Below are 19,951 nucleotides of genomic sequence, written 5' to 3'. Positions count from 1 at the left end.
TTGAGCCCTCAGAGCCGATGCAGGTCCTTAACCCTCGCCTGTATAGGGGGGGGGAGTCGAACGGACCCCCTCGATTTTTTGCGAATAACTCGCGTAAAAAGTGGCCGATCGCGACGAAACATTCAGTACCCTCACGTTGATCAATTATACACCTACCTTGCAAATTTCATGACCCTGACCTTAATGACCTTTGACCTACTTTTTGAGAGCATGTTTGGCCGGAATCGCGATTCGGCGTGTCGGCTCGCACTAGCCGCGCGTATACAGTCTTTTCGTGGTTTCAAACGTTCAAACATGGGATATGATGTTGCTCCCATGCATTAGGGTGGGTGTCAAGGTCACTTGAATTTTAGGTCAGGTCATTAACCTTTGATGACCTCGGTTCACTTGAGTTTTACATGTTTTTTTTTTTGCTAGTTTTTTTAGCTGAATTCGAATTTAGCAACCATTTGAACATTTACGAAGTAGTTTTGGTGCCTTCGCAACATGTTACGAAGCTGTCAGAGGCGGTTGCCACCTACTACGAATACCCGGCAAAACCCTTACTGGTTGACCTGACCCGACCTGATCTAAATGCATGAAGACATCATCCATGATCATAACTAACATGATATTCGTGATCAGCACCCCGAAAAACCATAGCCACCCTTTACGACGTTCTAACAGCCAACGTCCCGATTTTCCCGACTTTTGGGTCCATGACCTGACCTGGAAGGTCAGCCGATGACCTAGGACCTTAAAATTGGGTATCATCGGCTTCCTCTCGTCACGGGCAACACGCTTTTTTTTCCGCGAAGCTCTAGCTCGATCAGGGGCGAAACGGCAAGGGGGTCCAACGCCCCCCCCCCCCCCTATCGCGGCTGGAAAAACACCAATACAGGGGGTGGTTAAAGGCCGGCATCGGGTCTTCAGAATCCAGTGCAGGGCCCTCAGAGGCTAATATGGGCCTTTACAGGCCAGCATGGGGCCTCAGAGGTCAGTGTGGGACCCTAAAAGACCGGCATGGGCCAGCAGGGTAGCGCGCTACAAGGCCAAGGATGTATTACAAGTGGATTAAGGTCAATATAAAGCCGTATTTAGATCAAGAGAACGCGTCAAGAGTAAGCTGACCATGCCTCCTAAAAAGAGGCAGCGAGCATTACCTACCTATTCAATTTCTGGTTCAAGGAGCAATCATAATAAGTTTAACTCTGCACATTTGCAGTCTTCTTAAAATTTTAAATGTATGTAGACTAGAGATGTCAATCGGATACCAACTTTTTGGTATAGTTACCGATACCAAACCGATACCAACTTGGTATTTGGTATTTTGATCCTAATGTTGTTGGTATTTTGTTGGTATTACGAAACCGGCTAATGTATAAGAGGATACGAATTCGGTAAAAAGTTGGTATTTCCCTCATGTTCCCAAGTTGGTTTGGTTTCGGTATTTTTTCATGGTTTTGGTTGGCATTTGGTTTGGTATCGGTATCCTGGTTTTCCGTTATTGACATCACTAATGTAGACAATAGGCATATAAGGTGAAATACACACGAAATACCATATAACACACGACAAACGTTAAACTATAATCTTGTTTCCAATAATGGCACAGTTGATTGACTGTGAAAGTGACATAGGCCTTACCCCGCCCTCCCCCCCCCCCCCCCAGTCGCAGGTGAAAATGGTTGAACCCCAAAACAAGTGACTGGATCTGCCCTTGGGCTGGGGAGCGGCGAAAAATTTTGCCCACCCAGTGAAAAATCCTTAGAGGAGGCCCTGTCTTATTGTTGTATTTTGCACGTGCACTGGGGGTAACCCACATGCATCGAGAGTATCCTATTTTTGGTAGTAAGGATGCAGCTACCCTATAAAAATTACCGCAAGTCAATCGCCCAAGCGGATGCTGAGATATGAGCCTCTCAAAATCACTACTTTGGAAAACAGCTTGAACACGCTTGACTTTTCACGTGGCACGTGCCACGACGGCCACTGAGATGTATCAAAAGTAGTCAATTACGGGGTAGAAGGGATGGGGCTACCCAGCAAAAAAGACCGCAGGCCAATCGGTCCAGCGGTTGCTGAGATATAAGCGTCTCAAAAGCGTTACAGGCCGGGCCGTGTCGGGCCGGGCCGGGCCGCTCATACTGAGATTTTTCCGTTATATTGAAAAGACTCGCTTCGCTCGCTGCGCTCGCTCGCTCGTAATTACTACAGAGCTAATCATGGAAGACTGAGAGAGTGTTTCGGGCTCTCTCTCTCTCTCTCTCTCTCTCGCTCTCTCTCTCTCTCTCTCTCTCTCGCTCTCTCTCTCTCGCTCTCTCTCTCTCTCTCTCTCGCTCTCTCTCTCTCTCTCTCTCTCTCTCTCTCTCTCTCTCTCTCTCTCTCTCTCTCTCTCTCTCTCTCTCTCTCTCTCTCTCTCTCTCTCTCTCTCTCTCTCTCTCTCTCTCTCTCTCTCCTTTTATTGTGCCGGGCTCTATCGAGCATTTACGCACAGGTTCGGGGTAAGTCAAAGAGGTCAGACACACACACACAGCATCACATCATGCGACATTGGGACTGCTTAAAGGTAGTGTGCCAGCTTTCTTGGACCATATGGAGTTAATGACCCGGATAAGGAGAACCGGATTTTTAGAACTTATCCATACCTTCAAAACTTATGGAAACGTCTTAAATTCTTCAAATTTTGAGTACCCCAGTGCGAAATTCGCCCCGACGGGTTGTCGGTCGTACCCCAACCACATTTCACACCACTATGAACAATAAATGCACACACTAAAATCGCTATTACCGATAGGCTCATCCAATCAAGTTTCGATAAACCCGTTCATCATCATCTCCTGCGGTTTCGAACACGCCTGTTAGGTGGCTTCTGATGCTCGCCGAGGTCGGAATTTCCAAATACGCGTGGTGCGTCGGGCCGCGCGCTCTGACTTCGGCCAAGAAAAATGCGTCAGCTGATCATTGTCATTTCTGCCACTTGCGTGTGGTGTAATGGGGTCATAACTTTAGAGACGGCAATTATTTTACATAAAATCATATTTCAAACCACAAATTAATGTTCGACAGCCAAATTTAAGAAACAATACCAATACAGGCTTGCAGTTTAAGGCTCGACATTGTGTTGTCTACGATTAGACAGCTGATAACTCATTCCCGTACGTCGTATGGTCGTAACACTATAATGACCTTTGCTTATTGTCACAAGTGCGCCGCATTCGCGATTGTTGCCCGACGCCTGTTTGCAGGTGAGCCCACTCAGGCTGGCACGGTCCGCCGACATCAAAACAACGGTGCGTCAGCTGATTATTGGTCCTCCGATTCAGGAGAAATTATTAACGCGGGAACGCCGGCGCTAAATAAAGGCGGTAGGATTCACGGCTTTGCATGATCGTGTGCAATATTTTTTTATAGTATCAAGCGAGGGGTATTGCTGGAGTTTCGCAAATAAATATTTTGTTCTCAGTTTGGCTATGCGATCGTGAACACTTTATTTTCATAGATACGATATGAAATAGGATAAACAGGCCAACCCAAGGCTATGTACGCCAACCTTAGACTTCGCATAGCCATGGACATTGCGTAGGAAGGTACTCGCCGATCGTACCACGATAAAGGCGGTAGGATTCACGGCTTTGCATGATCGTGTGCAATATTTTTTTATAGTATCAAGCGAGGGGTATTGCTGGAGTTTCGCAAATAAATATTTTGTTCTCAGTTTGGCTATGAGATCGTGAACACTTTATTATCATAGATACGATATGAAACAGGATAAACAGGCCAACCCAAGGCTTATGTAGGCCAACCTTAGACTTCGCATAGCCATGGACATTGCGTAGGAAGGTTTAGGTACCTACTCGCCGATCGTACCACGATACCACGGGCAAGATATCAGACTTTTGGGAGTTTTGTGTCGCTGAAATGCAGCATTTTTGCGCGCACGAGCACAAATGACCTTTCTCGCGGGCGAGCGCGAGCCCAGCGCCATCTACAATGTGACCCGAGTGGTAGCCGGCTGCGCCCGGCCATTTCACTGCGCGCGTGTCACCTGAGCGCACGGTTCGATTTGGCGCGACATCCACCGTCCGCCCCACCGCCGCCAGCTTTGGCATATGTATCTAGCCAGCAACTGTGTTAGACATACTTGTGCTCTGTCAAAAGCTTTATCATTTGATTGTTTGTGATCGGCTATGGGCTTTTTCCCTCACCCAAAGACAGTGTGGGAAAGCCAATACATAGACCCGGAACCACACCACTGTCTTTGCGAGCGCGAACCTACGAGAAATGTATTTTAAGTGCTAAGAAGGAAAATAATTCAATTTAATGATGTCATGGACAATGGTAGAGCACTTCATGGGCCGGATAAAGCCGTTATCCACGGATAAATCCGCGGACCGGATAGGATTGGATTCTAAATTTGTTAAAAAAGAACGGATATGGGCGGGCCGGATTTGGGAATTGAAGGTTGAACCCGGATCAAAACGGATCAAAATTTTAACATTCAACATTGAAGTTAAAAATTAACCTAATGTGTTAAGCGGCAGCAGAGGTTTGATTAAAGTAATAGGCATCATTTTATGACACTCACTTGTCACAAGACTTGTATGGCTGTCTGGTCCCTTAGATTGAATTTGTTAGTCCAGTTTTGGGTGAAACCAGTTATTGGTGAAACGGATTATTACGGATATTTTTGGGAAGTTTGGCTGCAATACGGGCCATGGGTGGGCCGGATTCTGATATTCAAAGAAAGGCGGATAATGGGCGGATCTGGATATGACTTGCCGGATATAGGCCGGGCCGGATCCTAAAAAGCCTATCCGTGAAGTGCTCTAGACAATGGACATTTGGCCATTCCAAGCATATAATTTCCCTGGCTTCGACAACCAGATAGCCAGGTTTATTTCAAGAGCTTCTAAAGAGGTAGTGGATTTAATATCGTTTCTATTACATTTATTTGATAATCCTACATATCAGTAAACCTGCCACGCTATCATTCTCGGCGAGCGAAGCGATTACCGGCACATCGTACCAATGCCAATGCAGCGTCGAGCGTCCGATGGTTTACGATAGGACTATTATAACAATAGTTTTAAACTAGCGCTTTTTAGAACCATGGTCCGAAATGGTAATTCAAAGAACCTCTTCCCCTTTCAACTCACCTGAAAAAGCTGCTTTCGTGTACCACCCAGCACCCGTTTCGTAGATATATCAAAATCATAACCGGAGGCGAAGATTATCTTTATGATCTACCACGATTCGTGGGGCTGACTAGTACCGACGGGGATCCCACAAACACGACGGTCACATTCATTAAGCATGATGTACGGCGTAAAGCGCCACAACTCGGCCCCAAAAGCGCAACCTTCTGAGATATCTTATATTTAGTTTCAATGCTGGTACTGGTGCAGTTTCAATGCTGGTACTCTTCTCATTTCTGTTCAATGAAGTTATTTCTCGCTTAAATGCGCCTCACATTAATCGTGTGCTGTGCTCCACAATCATTGCGCCGCGCGCTCTTCCTTCTTATCGGCCCCCTTGAGATCGTATCCATCAATATCTATTTGCTTCTAAGTTCTAATGACTTGTAGAGAAACAATTTTAGAGCGTTTAACAAAATAATTGCATAACGAGCGATGGGAAAAGCCCAATCGTCAACTCATAAAAAACTTTGGGACACAAACAACTGGAAACTGTTGGTAGTTGGTACTTTCGCGCATAGGCGACGGAAAAGCGCACCGGGGCACCGTGCCCCCCTTTGATTTTGGCATTTTAACAATGGGCTCTATGGGCGTTACATGGAAAGAATGGGACCAAAAGTCGGCAGTGCCCCCCCCCCCCCTTCCCCAGTTGAGCTGGGCGCAGGTACTAAATAGCATCAAAGGAAATCCTATATTCATCTCGCCGCATTTAAGCGCACCAATCGAAAGACGACAGCGTGACCGCGCTGACAGGCAATCAACCTGGCCACATAAAACTAGCTAGTGCAAGGAAGATGTCTATATAAACCACTGGACCATGCAAAACGTTCAGTAAATAAAATACGAGTAAAGATGACGCGTTTGAGGGCAGACTGGCCAAACAGTGACGTTACACGCGGATCTCAACACTGCACAACACATTCATCAAAAAAGATCTCGTGGATCCCTATATACGTCATAACTAGCCCTAGTACGGGGGTATATAGCCATGGACGTAAATGGCCGGCTTAAGGCACAGGATCCCAATTGTCATCCCCATTACGTGGTCCCCAGAAGTCGCCAGGCCGAGAGCTAATGGCAGTTAAGCACATCTTACACGTGCCGACAAACGTGACACAATGAATCCAATAATGAGTCCGCTAATAAGCCTGCCTAATTCTGCATGTAGGCTGCTATTTACCACCACGGCGGAAGGCTAAAACGCATCCATACAGCTCAACATAGGTGTCAATTTCCGCCGGGTTGGGGGTGCTCAAGCTCTTTAGATTCCCCGCCGGCTCGGCTGGCTTGGCTTTGGAGCCCCAACAGACGGTGCGGGTCAAGGTCACCGCTAAGGCAGCGGCGGATTTGCTGCGCCCGGGCAGTGGGCACCCTCAATTCGGTGAAAATCGACACCCATGCAGCGCAACATGACAAAACGCTGCATACAAGCGCACGTCCTCGCATTTAATTGACGCATTTAACTGCGTCACTAACCTCGTACACTGTACAACACTGGTGAGATGACTGTCCGAAGGAAACTGCCGACTTTGGCTGGCAACATTCAGGGTTGGTGACTTATGTACTGAGTTCGGCTGGCTGACGGCGATGTGACTTCAGGACCGGTTGATGAACGGGCCATCCTAGCCCCATACTACAGGAGCCCAGCTGGTCTTGGCGAGCGGCGGCGACTGGACGAGGCTGGACCCCTACTACAGGAGCCCAGCTGGTGCTGACGAGCGGCGGTTACTGGACGAACGGGTCAGCCTGGACCCCTATTGCAGGAGTCCGGCTGGTCTTGGCGAGCGGCGACGACTGGACGAGGCTGGACTCCTACTGCAGGAGTCGAGCTGGTCCTGTCGAGGAAATAGTTCACCTTTAACATGGGATTTTAAACTGAGATAGCAGTCTGATAGAGCAGATTTGTGTATGCCTTATATTTGAACCGTTTGAGATATTCACCATTTATCAGTGAATATTGCAGGGGCGTCGTTTTGTATAGGCCTGGGAGTGCCCGAGCACTACCACTGTTCAGCTGAGCACTACCAATGTGTTGTTGAGCACTACCAACATTTTTCTTCACTTATTGAGAAAATTGCATTCAAACATGTCATACAAATAAAATGAATGAGGTTCTTATGTATAAAATCAACATGATAGCAAGTAACTTCAATGGTAAGTGGTAACTATTGATGAAAATCTATAGACTTACTCCACAAGTAGATTGAATTTGAATTGGTTGACCAATTCAATCTTCTTGTAGCGTACCTAAGTCCATAAATTTCCATCAATACCTAAGTATCATTTTCACTTTCCACATCATGTCATTACGTCAAGTAATTTCAAGTTATGTGGTACCTACCTACCTACCTACCTAACAAGTTTCACAATAGTCAGGGGCGTCGTTTTGTATAGGCCTGGTAGGGCCCGAGCCCAGGCGCGTAACCACGGGTCTGAAGTTACTGGGGACCACATGGAGGGCCGCGAAGACCAAATATGATATTTCAGGATCAGCCTTCGCCGGAGTGTGTGTGTGTGTGGGGGGGGGGGGAGAGTGTGTGTGGTGTTTTTGGCCACACCTGCCAGCTTATTTTACGCGTGTAAAGAAAACCGAGGCGCGCACCGCCGTGAAACTTGGTATAGCTTATGATACCTCAATTTCGCATCGTGTGTCAAAATTTTGACCCCAGGTCACCTAAGGTCAGGTCACCAGGACAAGTAAAGTAACCATGCCTCTAAAAACTTTGTGACTGTCATTCCTATAGCCTACATCCCAGAAGTTTGAAACTCGAGCTTTTACTTGAGGAAATCAGCATGAAAATTTCGTATACCTACCTATCCCAAAGTTTTTACATCGGTGACCTAATGTCAAGTCATAGATAACATGAATGATTCATGTTATCTATGGTCAAGTCAATTTTATGACCTCTCCCCCAGCCAGCAATTCGTCCGGGATGCGGTTGGGGACGGTCGGGATAGGCTCCGGATGTCCCGACTTGTCCCTACCGGGTTGGGTAGGCTTGGGTTGTCCCAATCGATACCGGACCTCGATGGCCGGCGGTAGGGGCGACTCGGGATTTCCGGACCGCATGCTTAATCGGTTGGGACGCGGTACGGATAGCCCAATCGAATCCCATGTTTAGACAGGCTTGTGATTTACGTTGTTATCCCAAACGATCTGAGAAGGCGCTTCGGGCACCATATCCGGTGGCCCAGAAAGCCTGGAAAAGCAATCAGAATCAGATGGGCCGCGTGCAGGCAGACGCGTCCTCTGAGCGCAGCGGCCAGTCTAGCTGCCGCGTTGGTCAAGTGTCGATCCCTCCTTTGAGCTGCTGCCTTAGGATATTGCTTTTGAACTGGCTCTAGCAAGCGGTCGGTTCAACTGTTGTCGTTGCAGGGAAATCAGTCCGTCTTTGAGAACAGGGTGAGTATAGTGCACACTTCATCCGTGATGTAGGGAGCGGGAAAGCTATAGGTAATTTATATAAATTTTTATGTTCGTTGTGGTTGTACGGCATGTGAATTACACTCGTGCTGTCGCATGTTTGATCAGTTATCATGGACAGAAGATGTTTGGTCTCATTGTCCAGTGTCGTTGGTTGCATTGAAGGCTTGAAACCTGAATTACCAGGCATACCATGTGAAATGTCAGATGTGGGTTATTTCTTAGTGATTTTTAGTGTGTCCCAGACTTTGATTAATTACCTCTTGGTCATTTTCAGATGCTCTCTTCGCCAGGGCCTCCTCTAAGGATTTTTCACTGGGTGGGCAGAATTTTCGCTACTCCCCTGCCCAAGGGCGAATCCAGCCACTATTTTGAGGTTCAACCAATTTCAAAACCTGTTACCGCGGGGGGGGCGGGGGTGAGGCGAAATAAGCAGTGCCGTTATTGGAAATAAGATGATAGTTTGCAAAGTTAACTTTTGTCGTATGTTTTATGGTTAGCGATGCTCGAGCGATTCGTTCCAGAGTTACATGTACAGCCCTCCGCAAACTGCGTGGTAGGTAGGTATTCTTATTCGGTATTCTTGCTATTTTGACAATGTACCAGTTTTTGTGACCTTGTGACCTGGCCTCGGGTCACTAGAACCTAAAACTCCAAGGCCAAGTGACAAACAGATGCTCCAAGCCGTGTCTTAACCCTCGCATGTGTGCGGCGTTTGCCAGCTTCTAATGTGTAGGGGGGGGGGGGGGTCGGTTGGACCCCCCCCCCCTTGCCGTTTGGCCCCTGATCAAGCTAGAGCTTCGCGGAAAAAACCAGCGTGTTGCCCGTGACGAGAGGAAGCCGATGATACCCAATTTTAAGGTCCTAGGTCATTGGTTGACCTTCCAGGTGACAGGTCAGGTCAATGACCCAAAGTCGGGAAAATCGGGACCTATTAGAAAGTCGTAAAGTGTGGCTGCTAAGGGGTTTTTCGGGGTGCTGATCACGAAAATCGTGTTAGTTTTTATCACAGATGATGTCGTTAAGCATTTAGACCAGGTCGGGTCAGGTCAGGTCAGATCAACCAGTAGGGGTTGTGACGGGTGTTCGTAGTACCTGTCAACCGCCTCTGACAGCTTCGTAACATGTTACGAAGGCACCAAAACTACTTCGTAAATGTTCAAATGGTTGCTAAATTCGAATTCAGCTCCAAAAACTAGCCTAGAAACATGTAAAACTCGAAAAAGTGAACCGAGGTCACCCGAGGTCACCAAAGGTCAATGACCTGACCTGACCTTCAGGTGACCTTGACACCCACCCTAATGCATGGGAGCAACATCAAATCATATGTTTGAACGTTTGAAACCACGAAAAGCTTGCAAACGCGCGGCTAATGCGAGCCGACATACGCGGAATCGCGATTCCGGCCAAACATGGTCTCGGAAAAGAGGTCACAGGTCAAAGGTCATTTGGGTCAGGGTCATGAAATTTTCAGGGTGGGTGTAAAATTGATCAATGCGAGGGTACTGAAAGTTTCATTGCGATCGGCCGCTTTTTACGCGAGTTATTCGCGAAAAACCATGGGGGGTCCATCCGACCCCCCCCCCCCCCCCTACACATTAGGGTTGTTCAAAAAAACGAATTTTGGAAAAGTATACAGGCTCATGGCTCATGTGGTGCGGTATTCTTTTCTGAGTCCAATGATGCCTTTTTTTCTGAAAAGTATTAACTGTTAGGGGCTCCTCAAACGGCTTAAAGAGGACCATGTTACGCCCGCCGACCGGCCGGTGTCCATAAGGGCGAGAATTCGACGCCGCGCACGGGCGGCAGCGCCTTATCGGCACCGCGCGCCACGACATCTGCCGGGCGGCCGGCCGGGCGGGTGGGAAGTTTTAAGTGCGTGGTCTTTATCACGCGGTTGGGGTGCGCTATCCCATGTTTTCGGGGCGGAAAGTTTCAGTGCAGCATCGGTGCGTCTGCCACTGGGTGGTCTGTGTCGATGGTACAGAAAATAAGTCAAACAGAGCTAGAAAAGAGTGAGTGATTCTGGGTAGTTGCCTCGAAGCAATCCTTTTTAAGAGTACAGCTGCCTTCTTAACGTACCGTATCACTTGTTAATTCTTCAAAAAGCAAACTCTGAGCAATAACACACCTCTTTGCATTGCTGTTGACAATTTACGTTAGTTTTGGACGGTAGCTCGCACCCCCAATATGCTGCCGCCCAACTTTATTCCAACGGCGAAACGGCAACTTCGCGAGAATCGAAAATTCACGATATACGTACAGCAGGGGCTGGCAATGCAGTATGCACAAGGACATAATTTAGAGGAGACCCGACAGTCATCGGCCCAAGTTTGGAGGTGGCTTTGACGAGCATAGGCGTCACCAATGTCATTATTCAGATACGTTGATATCAGATGCTGGGGCAACAGAATCGACGCCAGGGTTTAACTTAGATTAGCAGGTCGAAAGAAAACATAACATGTCTGGGAATGACAGGGTGGCCACCCTGACAGTGTGACGAAGTGAGACATGAGTAGAGGCATTAGCCGGAGTACCTACTCATATAAATCAAGCGCCGTTTATCCAATCCTTCGAGCATAAGCGACGCCGGCAGTCCGGCCAGGGCGGCCGTGCCCACCGATGCCGATCAAGACCCGAATCCAGACCCGGCATAGGACAGTGGACACAGCTCTGCCCTGACGTAACACATTACCCCGGTGTGTCACTCATGACGGATAGACCAATGCAGGAGCCTTGCCAGCTCCTGTTATACCTACTTCGTTAAATTTTCGATTCTCGCTAAGTTGCCGTTTCGTCGTTGGAATAGAATTACGCGGCAGCATATTGGGGCTGCGAGCCACCGTCCAAAAGCAGCTTGAATTGTCAACAGCAATGCAAAGAAGTCTGTTATTGCTGATTGCTCAGACTTCAGAGCTTGCTTTTTGAAGAATTAAAAAGTGATACAGTACGTTAAGAAGGCAGCTGTATTATTGAAACGGATTGTTTCTAGGCAACTACCCAGAGTCATTCAGTCTTTTCTGAGCTCTGTTTGAGTTATTTTCTGTACCATCGACACAGACCACCGTGGCAGACGCACCGATGCTGCACTGAAGCTTTCCGCCGCGAAAACATGGGATAGCGCACCCCAACCGCGTGATAAAGACCACCCACTTATAACTTCCCACCGCCCGGCCGGCCGCCCGGCAGATGTCGTGCCGCGCGGGGCCGATAAGGCGCTGCCGCCGCCGTGCGGCGTCGAACTCTCGCCCTTATTGACACCGGCCGGTCGGCGGGCGTAACATTGTCCTCTTTAAGCCGTTTGAGGAGCCCCTAACAGTTAATACTTTTCAGAAAAAAGGGCATCATTGGACTCAGAAAAGAATACCGCACCACATGAGCCATGAGCCCGTATACTTTTCCAAAATTCGGTTTTTTTTTTTAACAACCCTACTACACATGCGAGGGTTAAATTTGGTAGCGCTACGTGCTATAGAACTCACGCTATCAACGAAAAACTCTGGCATTCGGTTGCCGCTAAACTACATAGTCCAATTTTCCCCTGACCTTGTACGGGGTTTGTGACCTGGTGACCTGACCTGAAAAGACTAGAGACCTGAAATTTTCAGGACAAGTGCCAAAAGGTTGCCCCAGAGGCCCAGAGGGTATGCTAAATTTGAGCGCCGCCGTTTTTACGTTATTTGTGAAAAACCTTAGGGGGATGCATCAACCCCCCTCACCGGGCGAGGGCTAACTAACATAATACATTGTAGTAAAGGCTACCCGAACCGGTAATGATTCTTGCTTATTTGTTTAGCTCAGCCGTATTTAGAGATTTAGCTGGCTTTGTCCATGAATAACAATATCGGCAGGGGCGTAGCCAAGGGGGAGGGGCCACGGGGGCAATGGCCCCCTCCCTTGAGCGCAAAACGCGCCATGGGGGAGCCCCTCAGGCCCCGGGATATTTTTTTCAAACACTGGATAAAACGTCTTTTGCTCGGAAGAAAATTGATATCGAAGTTTCATTTCTGTGGCCCTCTGATGACCCAATGGGCCCCTGCACTCATCCGATGACCCCCGGTTTCCTGGGGCCCCTGGTCGCCTAGAGGGCCCCGGTCGCTTGGGGGCTAGTCGCCTGGGGGCCTGGTCGCCTGGCCCCTGCCCCCTGGTCTCCTGGAAGAACGCTTGTCACCTGCAGTGGCATAGCCAAGGAGGGGGCCAAAGGGACCATGCCCCCCCCCTGGAAGCCAGGGGTCCTTATTCTATAGGGGCCCTGGCTGACACAGTGGGCCCTTGGCGACGCAAAGGCCCCTGCGGCAGATCCTTTGACACAGCTGAGTAGTTATACTTTGGCCAAGAGAGCCCCAATTTTAGAGCCTTGGGGCCCTATTGAAACCAGGGGGCCAGTTGGATGGGATGGGTCCAACTTGGGTCCAACGGTGTGTAAACAGAATCAATGCGTTCCGACTGTTGGTCTGACCCTATATCGGTTTGAGGGAGCTCGGATCGGATCCACTGTCGATCTGAGGGGCCCCTATCGGTTTGAGGAAGCCCTCAAATGCCCTGAACGGGTCCTTAGTTTGTCTGAGAGAGCCCTCCGTCGGCATGACTGGGCCTCTGCAGGTGCAAGGAGGGCTTTTGTCGGTCTTAGTGGCCCTTAGGCGGCTTATATGACCCTCAGACGGCTTACGAGGCTCTCATGCGCTGTAGGGGCCTGTGACGGTCTGAAGAACCCTTATCCGACCTACGGGCCCTCAGACCGCCCTCAAAACCGACTGGCGACTCTATGAAGCTATTCGTGGGCCTATCTAACAGGGCCCATGGACTGCTTACCCCCTCAGTTCTAATATTTTTTTCTGTTAATAAATATTTTTCTATTTATTTGGGCCCCCTCCAAAAAAATATTGGATCCAACCAGATGGCTTTTTGGATTTTTAGGGGGTTATTTTGGGCCCCTGTGCGTTTGGCCCCCTCCTTGAGGAAATTCTGACTACGCCCCTGAATATCGGGCAACCAGAAAACTTTTTTTTTACCTTCAAACAGCCTCCAGTTTGCTTAAGACCAGAAAGGTAGTACCGGACGTCCGGCCGGACCAGAATTTTTGCATTTGCTTCTGCACGGGTGGAGAATTGTGCTGGACTGGGGGTGCTCGAGCTCTCCCAATTCCACGCCGGCTTGGCTTTGGAGCCGCGGCCGGGCGGCGCGGGTCAAGGTCACCGCTAGGCGGCGGCGGATTTGCTGCGCCCGAGCACCCCCGTCCCCCAGCTGGTCACAATTCTCCACCTATGTGCTTCTGGGTGGGCAAATCGACGCCACTGGGTGGGCAATTGTGGTGACTGGGTGGGCATTTGCCCACCCAGTGGGTATGTTAGAGGAGGCCCTGCTCTTCGCACAGTGGTGAACCGCCCGACCAGATGCCAGCCGTCTACATAGTTTCGCGGTGGCTCTCTGAAGCCCGTGACGGCACACGGACACACTGTCCGCAGAGGAGCCGACACGAACAAGGCGCAGGCCTGCTATAATGACTGTGAACACCGGAAGTGAGTCCGCTGTGCCAGCGCCTTGCAGCGGCGCTAAGATGTTGGCCGACGCCACGAATGTGCTGGCCAGGCTGTGAATTTGTAAAAATTTGACCTGTGTGCAGCCAGTAAATTTGTGAATATATTTCAGTGTCCAATGTAATTCATTTTGTCGTGCAGGCATTATAAAGGTTGAATTGGAGAATAATGAAGAGGCGAGGGGGTTACGGTGGCGCAAGCAAAGTGGTCGCATCTGCATAACAGCAATCTGCGGTTATAAGACTGCGGTTAATATGCCAGATACCTGCGGTATTCCCGAACCGGCCGTGCGGGCCGAGTTGGGACATCCCGATCGGGATCGGAGTTCATCGCTTGTTAAAATGCCATAAGGCGGTTCGGATGCGTGCGGGATTTCCGAACCGGTTGTGCGGGGAGATTTGGGGAATCCCGATCGGGATCGGAGTTAAGCGCTTGTTAAAACGTCATAAGGCGGTCCGGATACGTGCGGGATCTCCCAACCGACCGTGCGGGGTAGGTTGGGATATCCGGACCGTTCCAGCCCGTACAAAGTGTCTCATTTCCCAATCCTGTCCCACTCCGGTCCCGATCGGGGTGGTGCGGGCTGAGTCCGAAAAACCCGATCGGGAACGGAGTGGGATTGCTGGCTGGGGGCCATTACCTATAGGTTATTTAGAGAAAATTGAAATGCTCTTCTTCTGGCCGAAAACACATTCAAACACCGTGACACGGGTAAACATGACACACTGAACCGGAAAATTGCACCTTTGACCCCTTTATGCCCCTCAGCTCATCTCAGGTCATGAAACATCTCTAACAGTTTTTTCCCCACACCTTTATGTAGTAACATGCTAGAGCGCTGAAACAGTATGAATGTGTTCAGCTCAACAATGCCAATCAAATGACATGCAACATGACCTTTTCCGTGATCTGGAACAGGGGTGAAATTTTGAAGTTGACCTTTTCAGGTCAACTTATAGTTCATTCACGCGTCTCGGTGAGACAAACGCGATGCCGGTAAAATCAGCGTCTTACAAGCTTTAAGTCCAAAGCTATGATGCAAAAACCTTTTCCGCAAAAACGTCAGCCTGGAAGCTAAAACGTTGATCTTAGGTCAAATCTGAGAGCATTTCTCAGAAAGGCCTTTGAAGGCGCTATCGAATGGGCTTTCCCGCAGCATTGCAGCTCTATTGGTTCCTGACTTATGCGCGTATTTGTGAAAAGTTGTCAAAATTGGGAATAAAATTTCGTGAAAATTTTTACAATTGGTGACCTGTAGCGGACCTGATAAAAAATGATGTAGGTAATTCTGAAAGATACTGTAGCGAGTTATCTGTTGCTTTTTACCTCGTCTTTCTAGCTTGCTTACTTTCCGAGATAACCTGGTGTGGCCAAAAAGCCCACACCATGGCGAAGCTGGCTGAGAGGCCCACCCGGGCGCTGGGTAAACAAAACATCCATAGTTTTGTCTTACGTTGACTACATATTACTCCTCACGTCGATTTAGAGACAATATTTCGCTATTGTAGCAAATTGAAGTCGTCAGTTTTACTGGGGACGGTCCCCAGTGTCCCCAGTGGTGGTTACGCGCCTGCCCGAGCCTTACCAATGTTTATTTGGGCCCTACCAATGCTCGCTGAGCCCTACCAATCTTTTGTCACTTATCAGTTGATAAAAAATCAAAATAAACAGATAAGCAAATATTAAATAAGCACATATGCAAGTACATAAATAAGGTTCTAGCCACAGTAGGTGCATGTAGCTGACAATGAGGTTTCACGTGTCTAGGACTCTGGTCCTTAACCCTCGCCCGCACATGCCATTTTCCCATCCTAGAACGCACATGGGGGGGGGGGTGGTTGCCACCACCCCCCGCGCCATTTCGTTCCTGTTGGAGATAGAGCTTAGCAGTAAAGACCAAAAAGATTCTTTGGGAAGAGACGAATCCAATGATACCCAGTTTTACCTTCTCAGGTCAGTCATTGACCTTCCAGGTCAGGTCAAACTAAAAAATGTTGCTGTTTTGGGTCACCGTTGGATATCAAGTGCGCTGCTTATCAAATACCGATGACGATGCTGTTTTCTGGTGCCAAGCCAGCTAGAACCTCTTTGTCACACTATCCCACCAGAATTTTGCTGCTGAGGTCATTTCAGGTCAAGTTAGGTCAAGGTCAATTATATGTGTTTGTATGTCTGTGTGTGTCTGTGTGTATACTGATGTGTGCACCGATTGTTTTTGGGTCCATATCACATGAAATCATGATCTGAGAAGCTTTTACCAAAAATGCAGTCAAAAAACTTCACAAAAAGTAAATTCCGCTTGCCTAAAACGCAATTATCTTAGATGACCTAGGTTGACCTTGACCCTGACCTTGACCCCTGTACATCGTCGAACAACATGTTCCATGATAGGTGGGAGGTAAGACTGGCAAAAAAGGCCGAAATCAGGGTGTCAAAAGCTCACAAGGCCCATGGCAAACGCAAGATGTTGAGAATTGGCCATTTGGGTCATGACATGACCTGAAAAACAAGGTCATATCTCCGAAACCAAAAATAACAGAAACTTGAAATTTTCAGTGGACATCAAGAAAGAATAGACGAGCAGCTATACGAAAAATCAGCCTTCTAGCTCTAAAAATGTTGAGTGCAGAGCAGAAAGACTGCCTGGGGGGGTGGCAACCACCCCCCCCCCCCCATGTGCGGGCGAGGGTTAATGGATTTTAAGAGGCTCGAAAACGCAATTGGTTATAGAGGTCCATAACTGCCTCTGAGTCCCGCATACCACGCGACCGCCCCTAATAGACCCCGATCCGTCTCCACACCAGCCGCTGGAGGCCCTACACCGACTTCGGAAGGTGCCGCGGTGCTCCAGAATAGGCCATAGGTATATTGATTTGAGTGGGTGATGCAGCCTGATTCCCCAGGGTTCAACGCCAGGTCATTACCGCATCAGACCCCGAAAACTGAAGCTCGTAACTACGAGGGGCGTTCAAAAAGTTTCGGGCCGAACAATGAAGGAGTTGGAATTTTGGCCTGCAAGGCGGTGTGTTAAATGATGTGTTATTGGGATGTCCACTTACGCAAATTAAGTAAGTGGCCATTAATTAAGTCTCTTCTGTGATTGATTCGGGCTTCTATTCGTAGCATAGTTCGCCATTTCGGATAGGATGGGCGACGCCCAGAAGAGAGCAGTGATTCGTTTCATAGTATGTAGTTAGTGCAGAAAAGGCACCAAGCGTTAACCCTCGCCCTGGGCATTTTTCATAACACGGCCTGGCAGGGGGAGGGGTCGATGCGACCCCCCTCCGCTCGTCAACTTTCCAAAACAGGGGCACACAATTGATGATGTGCGTCCATTCGATAAACATCGAGGAGAGGCTATAGGGAAGCTGACGTAAAGTGTGCACCTGATCCGCGACCACGCACCTGCGTACATGGGCGGGATGACGAACAGTGAAGCGATGAGCTTCGAGTTGTTGTCGCATCCACTTTTTTCTCTCCGAACCTTGCACACTCTGGTTAGTGGTTGCCACCTCTTCCCCAACATAAGAAAATTAGCAGCGGCAACCTCGCTAACAGCAGGGAGACGAAATCAGCCGTCTTGGACGTGGAGGATGGGTCCAAAACCCACTTGGTTATGGAGGCCTTGAGGGCTCTCGCGAAGCGCTGCGCGAAATGTGTTTGTCTTAACGGTGTTTATTTGAATAAATGAACTTTTTGGTCTAATGAGTCGATGCTGTATCTCTCTGCTCCTTCATGGTCGGGCCCGTAGCTTTCTGAACGCCCCTCGTACTGTCATCCTTTTATTTTGGCAAGCAGGTCTTTCTAACTATCGTTGTGTTTCCAGTCCTCGTTAGTTGTCGAACCCTTCAATTGGCGTGGGTCTTCAAAACCGTTCCTGGCCCCGCAGCCGTCTTTTTTAGTCGGCTTGGGCCCTCAAAGCTGTTCCTGTCCCCTTTCAGCACAGCCGTCCTTTTAAGTCGATGTGGACCTCTTTCAGAATGGCGTGCATTCCTCCGACACTATTGCCTATATAACTGCACGTTTTGTGCATGGCGTCCGGTGTGGACCCAGATTTCCAATTTTTTTTTGTTTGTTTTTTTTTTTAGATTTCGGTTAGTCTTGTCAATGACCAGAGCGAAAAATAAGTGGCCGAAATCCGATGAGAAAGGCAGATTTGGGGGTACCCTACCTTGTAAGCCCCGTCATATATGGCCAGCCGCCGCCTTTGGGCACTACCAATCATTTTCGGAAAACGACACCCCTGGAATATTGGTGCTTAAATTAATGTTCTAGTGCTCATTTACAGCAAGCAGAAACCTCTTCAACACACACAGTGGCCAATCAGCGATGAGAGCACTTACAGGAGCAGAATCCCTTGCAGCTGATAGGTTGTTCAGCTGTAAGTGTTCATAACTCTAATCATTAAAATAATGAAATCCCTTTAGAAGAAGTGTGTAATTCCAAGTTAGAATACATTTAAATTTTATTCATCACATTTTTAACACACCTTTTTAAATTTTATTTATCAAGTTACTCACAGAAGGTGAACAATTTCTTTTAACACTTACCTTGCTTCAATGGTGACATGTAGCTCTTGCAGCAGAGAAGGCACAGCATTTGGCTGCAACTTCAAATATTTACTTGTTGCTATCAATTATTCAGTTTTGAAATGCATACAGGTAGGTACAATGAATCTTGGGTTCTCCTGTAAGAATGCCGACCGCAGAAGCAGAAGTTCATCCAAAGCTTGCGCCTGAAAAAGGGCCAGGTTTAATTATCATTATACCATAATCACATTTATGCCTAATTTGTAAGAAATAGGTTTAGGTTAGCAGAAATAGGTAAGGTTTTGACTAGACCCCCTGGGCCCTGGGTCACAACAGGAGATGACCCCCGTGATTGGTGGGACCACCAGGCACCAGCACTGGCACAGTCCGTTCTGACCACCGCACACCTATCAGCCACATTTAAAATGCACTACACTACATCCCCCACCACCTGACCACACCAGACCAAATCTGCACCGCGCTACACAAAATCCGCACTGCACCAAGCTAAATCCACGCCACACCAAAGCCTCACCAGCCGGACAAGCCAGCACAGACAAGATCTTGTCGAAATTGCCATGCTTTGCAGAGTGCATACTGGCCTACCTGAACCTGACCTTACCCAGCATATGAGCCTGACTGTCCTTAGCACTGGGAGCTCATTGAGACCAGGCCCCACAAGCCTAGTGGCCTCCTGAAACCTGATTTCCATATGGGGTGAGCTATTTAAGAATGGTGATCGGATATCGAACGTGAGACAAGACAGCAATGAGCAGTGGGCGGTTCATGCAACCATAATCATGTTTCCTTACCACAAGTATCAAAGCAAAATCAAAAATAGCTACCTATCGAATTCAAATTTCACTGGAACCTCACCTGCATGGATCTTAAGTGAAAGGTTCTTGATACATCTGCACGAAAGATACATCTTGATCCACTCATCTCAATCTTTTTGTTCTGCATCCAGGGCATGCAACACTTCTGGTCAAGGCCGTATATAGGACATCGCTTCTGGTATTTTTGGCACCACACTCGACTGCTGAGCTCAAATGCAAATTTGGATTGCAATCACGGTCATAAAATACTGAATATTGAATCGCAATGTATGTTCAGTCGATGTACCCCTCGTTCGATGTCTCTCAGACGACGAAGATTGTACGTCGTCCGGCCAATCTCGTTCTAGATCAACGGGGGCTCGGCTGCAATTATGGAATATGATTGGCCGAATGGCGTAGAATCTTTGTCGTCCGAAAAACATCGAACAAGAGTAATGTCGCTACTGCG

At 48.4% G+C, this 19,951-nt stretch overlaps 1 long non-coding RNA gene across 2 annotated transcripts; it reads right to left on the bottom strand.

Moving 5' to 3' along the window:
* Positions 1 to 6,953: 6,953 nt before the first annotated feature.
* On the bottom strand, positions 6,954 to 19,595 carry LOC122367656. Of its 2 annotated transcripts, none has more exons than XR_006254101.1 (3): positions 19,544 to 19,595; positions 18,689 to 18,873; positions 6,954 to 7,012 (listed from the first exon to the last, which is right to left on the bottom strand). It is a non-coding gene; the product is annotated as an uncharacterized LOC122367656 (long non-coding RNA). The 2 variants fall into 2 exon arrangements; XR_006254102.1 differs by lacking the exon at positions 19,544 to 19,595 and adding an exon at positions 19,002 to 19,025.
* Positions 19,596 to 19,951: the final 356 nt, after the last annotated feature.

This window comes from Amphibalanus amphitrite, unplaced genomic scaffold (assembly GCF_019059575.1).
Source record: "Amphibalanus amphitrite isolate SeventyFive unplaced genomic scaffold, NRLGWU_Aamphi_draft 000031F_arrow, whole genome shotgun sequence".
NCBI classification, from domain to species: Eukaryota; Metazoa; Arthropoda; class Thecostraca; order Balanomorpha; family Balanidae; genus Amphibalanus; species Amphibalanus amphitrite.
The sequence above is the reverse complement of the archived record's forward strand: the minus strand, read 5'-3'. Positions and strand labels throughout refer to the sequence as shown.